Genomic DNA, 5921 nt, shown 5'->3' on the forward strand with positions numbered 1-5921 from the left:
CCAATAAAAGCACCCGATAGCCGGACACAAAGCCTCGGTTTTACCCACACACGTGGGGCCGAGGGAGGTCATAAAGAATTCGTAATGGACGTCGCTTGTCTGTCAAGCGGATACGAGGTCCGGCGAGACCCGAGGGATTTAAAGGCGGATGAGGTGGGTGATCCGAGGATCGAACCGTCAAAGGAGAGATATACGCCGATAGCCATGTAAGACGAGAAATCGGTTAACAACAAATATAGAAAATGTCAGAGGTGGTTTAAGCTCATTTTATACAAAAAAAGAAATGTTTATTTAGTGCGTTGATTAAACAACTGAAATGAAATGTTGATTATTAAGTAAAAGGCTTTCTTGAGAACCAAAAAAAAATCGGAACCATTCAACAATAGATACAGGATGATTCATAACTATAAAAAGAAAGTATAAGGATGCATTATTTATTATATTTTTCAACTGTTTTTTTGCTTTTTTACCCCGCTGAGTACCTCAATTAACTACACGGTCCCGAACGCTTGCAGATACTTACATGGACAATATGTAAGAAGAATCCACGTATTACAATATGAAAAAAGAAATTTTTTTCAAAGAAGAAAGTGATATGTTACCTCACCCTGTATACTAACACACAAATCACCAACAGTTACTAAAAATTAAACATTGTAATTTTTGTTAGGATTTGCACAGAACAATTAGCTTAAAAACACATCTCTACAGTTTTAAAAAATATATATTTCTTTAAAATCGAAAGTGAAATTATTTAAAATTTGGCGCATGAAGTCACCTAAATATTTTCTAAAATCCAAGGCCTTTTCCTAAAACGCTCCAGCAGTGCAGCTAGAAATCTGCATCATCTCTAGGGAGTTATTATTTATAAACTCAACGTTGGATTTGGCTTTGGTGCCCGTTCCGAACGTTAACGCTCTATTCGCGACATAGCTTCACGTTCTAAAATATGTGCTTGATGTCGGATTTGGCGTCGTGTCACGGGCAACTTCGGCTGTCCTCTTGCGAGGCCTCGAAATAATCGGGACTGGACCGAGAAGGGTATATGGTATCTCTCCTCCTATTCGTTGGCATCTGCTCAATACCAAACTATTTCACTTTCTGGCTTTGAACACGTCAATAAAAACGAAATTATAAAAAATATTAAAATATTCTTTAAATAACCTAACCATCCCGTATGTCTTAAACTATGTGCCTCGAGAGAGTTTTCATTTTTATGCACCGTTTTGTGAATCGCCCGGTATATTGGAACATTTTTGTCAATAGGCGCAATCAAAAGTTCCAAGCGATCGTAACCGCTTAAATCCAGCGCTTGGAAGTATTTTTCAAACGGTTCCTATTTGCGTGAACGGTATCGCGGCCAAAAACAGCTCAGTACGCTCTATTTTACTGTCAGCCCCGGCTACGCCTCGTTGTCACACGAGGCGTAGCCGTAGTATTTCAACTTCGTACGTTATTTACTATCACTCACTGGCCTTCTAACGTTAATAACAATTATCATAGGATAAAAACACGCAACTAAGAAACAATATGCTCAAATTCCCGCAATGCTATTTAACAAGTAATGCCAAGTCAACACGTTTGCATCCTTCTTTGCGTTCAATCAAACGCGTAACAGCAAACATTTTAATTAAATACAATTTGTACAATGTGTTTCTGTAACTGTTTTATTTTATTTCTAGCGGTTTTTCACCAAGGCATAAAGCATGTTTGACGATTAAAAACAATTTCGTAATCAGGTCTACCGTAAAGCTGTTTACAGTTTACTATGGAATTAAGCGGAAGTTGTGATAAAGAGAAAGAGAGAGAGAGAGAGAGAGAACGGAACTCGGTAATGAGGCAACAAACAAGTAGACTTTTCAGTCCTACAGGGGCGGATTTCAAAAAGATGAATGCAAGTGTGTAATAACGCGGTGTGCATGTGTAAAGGTCAAGTAAAGCTTCCTTTAAAATTTGTTTGATATGCAAAATCGGTTCTTTTATTAATAGTTGCATCAGTTCAGTTTTAACTCGAATACACTTTAAGTAAAGTTTATATCGTCGAAAGAACTAGGTCACTTTTTTTTTACTTAAAAAAATATATTAAGCCCTGGAAACGTTGAAGAATGGAACGCGGATTCATCCGTATCAACTAAAAATATTTTTTTACTTAAACCTAAAAAAATCCCTCAGGCTCAGATAATCTGTGACGGATGCATCTGTCAACGGGCAGTAAAATGATTCGAAATTATGCTGTAATCATTGCTTGAACCGTACATTAAAACGTAATACAGGGTGTCCCCAAGGACTTGAGTTCCATGAGAACCATGAAATCCTTAAGAGATACAAGGTGATTCAAATTGGAAAAAACATGCGCATTTTTGTGCCCGTTCAGAAAGTGACCTCGAATTAAAAATATACGCAGGAAAATATGTATGGAGGTTGTCAAAATATGAGCAAAAAACTGAAAATGGTTATTTTTTGGAAAATAGTAAATTATGAGTAAACCATTTGACTAAATTCTATGAAATTTAGCAGTCCTCTATAGCTGACAACTGCCAATCGAATGGCGATCTCTGATTTTTTCCGGGCCTTCTAGATTTCAAGCAATTATATCCAACTTTGTTATTGTTTATGGCCGCCATATTGAATTTTGATGGAGTCAAGTGAGCTTTAATCGTGCTTCTAATCAGCGCTCTTCATCACATCGGATGACGGATTCATTGAACAAAACCTTGCATCCACAAAATTCATTTCTTCGGAGTTCGCATTTGCATCGTCATCCTTGTTGTGATTTTACTGTTCCGTTTTCATTGGCTGCTAATAAATTCCCTCGGCACGATTAAACTTATATATGTATCTTCTTTTTCGCAACTTGGTTTTCTTTAATATTTCTTTAATATTGTAAAATGCACTTTGCGGTGAAATCTTATGTGCAGCTTTACAGATCATGCGGATACCAAGAAGGCTGCTAGGGACGGTAACTAGTTTTCATAACATTCAAATATGGACCTGTTACCACAAATATCTACACTATAATTTACCTCAGGTTTCATTTTGTCTGAGGTTGAACTAACCTGGACTAGTTTGAATTTTGTTTAACCTGAAATATTTTTACACCAATGGACTATTTCTTAGGTTTAAAGTGTTTGTTCCAGACCTACGTAATTTTTAATTTAGCGTTAGAATTTGCTGGGAATAGCGCGGGTGTTTGCCAATATAGAAGACCGACTTGCCGTGTTGGACGTATCACAATTCTGGAACTGCTGCATATTTTTCATTAACTATACGCCAATCTTCCTTTTTAGGTCATTTAAACACTTGATATGGTACATATTGGCTTAGAGTGTAGTATCATAATGGCGTATTACCTTGTACTGCCTTACATATTTGCCCACATATCCAAATATATCGCCGATATTATACTTAAAACAATGTGGAACTTACCTCCGGGTTTCTTTTATTGATTTGATTTGATATCCGCGATAAGATTAAGTTGCATTCGCATGTACTCGTTATCCATACTTTTAAACTTGAGACCATTAGGCAAAACATGAAGCGGTGGAAATTTCTAATCTGATAATTTAGCTGTGTTTATTCTGTTTTCTGGTTGCAAATTTTCTAGATAACATACGCCCCGATAAACCGAAAAACAACGAGGTTTTTCACTAAAGTAAGGTTGTTTTGAAATTTATTGATGTTTGCTTAATTTTAACGCTGGTTAGTTACTTAGGTTCGTTAATAAACATCTAGACCTAAGTGCCCAATCTCCGTTAAAACTAATCTAATATCCATAAATCTAAAAAAGTCGTACTCCGATGCGAGACATCGTTGCTTCTAGATGTGTCGAAATGTTAACGCTAGAACAGAATTTAGAGCTAGATTTTCGAAGGCCTTGATGGAATTGTGTTATGTTCCCACGTAAAGATATATTTTATCATAATTGTAGGCTACAGAAACACAGAGTAGATAATTCACAACTTGATGTTCTTACGGATGACTCTCCTCCGATAGATGCGACACTGTTAAGTCAACTGTAAGCTCGCGTCACAGTATTTGAGGCTAAAAACCGCTCTGCCACCACCACAAACGCAGCCCATCTCCATACAAAACAAAACAGCAACTGTCGACAATAGAAAAATTTTCCCTTTGAGTAAAAATTGTCTTTTATAAATTATACTAAATTTATGTTGCGATTGATCAAAGGTGAAAAAAAATTATAGTCACTACACACGCATGCACAAGATAATGAACTGAAAAGAACACTTAACGACCTCAACAGAAATATAGACACCAATATTGACGTTGATATTGTGGTTGGAAGCGAGCCAAGACATCGACAAATTATTAATTATTACTCCGCGAAGATGGAGCAGAGCAGAGTTAGCCAGACAGAGATAAATCTAACGCGTTTACCGGGCACTTTCAGTAGACATAATATAGTTATAAAAGCTCCCCCCAATGCGATGGTCAGTCAGCAGGGTGATTCTCAGAAGGACTTTCCTTGCTGCTTTCCAGCAAACTCGCAGGCTGGGAAGGTCTCACCTCGACATTTGATCTCGAGGTAAGGTAACACCACAAACCGTAACATAGAGATGCTACGATTTATGCCTCCTGCGTTCTCTGTTTTTTTTTATTCATTCAAGTAGTAATCAAATAAAACATAATAAATAGTAAAAGTAACGTAATATATAAAAATGCATGGAGAGTCTTACTCCAATCTCTTTTCAGATACCAACGAGAAAAGTTCGCTATAAGGACTATTTCTTGAGGGAGATTTGATGTGCTTCTCGGCCTCTAAAGGTTCTTCGTCGTTACAAATATTCACAAATTTACCATCTACTTTAACCTTATAGACATTTCAGAACCTATTCAATCGATATTAAACCCGCTTGACTAATACTCGCAAATCGCGGTTCTTCCGAAAGAAACCCGAAAAACTAACATTGCTCCTGAGTCATTATCCCACGAACCTCTTGCCACATTCCAGAGGGATTCACATTTCTGCGTTTTCGCTGAAATAAACGAATTGTCCTGAAACATTGGGTTCATTGTGTCTATTGGTAGCGAGAGACTTTTCTTCAAATTTAGTTACGGTTGCAAGTAATCTGTATAACCATGATCATTCAGCTGGCTCTGAATTTTCCGTCGACCAGCGTCAGCTAAATGTTCCGTTAGCTAATAATGTTCGTTAACAGTCCATGTACATCTAACGAACGGTTGGTACAGTGAGAATTTTCATCTGTCACGATGATAATCACCATAACATCAACCTATTTGCAGTTATCAGTAGGTTATCCAGTTTGAAAAAGAATTTCCTTGCCGTTATAGAGCTGAATTAACCTAGCGAGCTGAAATAGGGGATGATTGCGTTTAGTGCAGTCTTGTGCATACATGAAAAATTTGTAAAATGCTTGAATGAAGTAGAAGTGAGAAGCCGCCTCCTCTGTGTCCATCATTGCAGTGTTTCTCCCCATCGTGATGGCAAAATGGAGCACTCTTAATACCCCTACAATAAAAACAAACATTACCCTAACCAACGACTGCCCACCGCCAATTACGAACACCTTTAATAAATACTTTACAGCTGCAATAAAATCAATCCTTGTCAACTGTTTCCCATTCATCATACCAGCTTCCCCTCCCAAGAGCCGACGTGACAGCTGCCGAAACTATACAGCTTCGTTAATCTGACTTGGCTATTACGAAAAAGATCCATCAGCCGAGCCAAAAATAAAATTTGAAAACAAAATCAAACACACACAGCACACACAACAAAATGGTATGCGAGTTCCCTGCCTGCCCGAAGGCGCCGATCGGGCGCAATCGTGCTTCCTCGCATGACGTCAATGCGGATCAGACGAGTTGATTGGTTAGGGGCGGAGTTAGATCCAGGCGGGTCGAAGCCCAAGCTCGGTTCTTTCGGGCAGCTAGTACGTTCG

The sequence above is a fragment of the Euwallacea fornicatus genome, chromosome 18, assembly GCF_040115645.1.
Source record: "Euwallacea fornicatus isolate EFF26 chromosome 18, ASM4011564v1, whole genome shotgun sequence".
Lineage (NCBI taxonomy): Eukaryota > Metazoa > Arthropoda > Insecta > Coleoptera > Curculionidae > Euwallacea > Euwallacea fornicatus.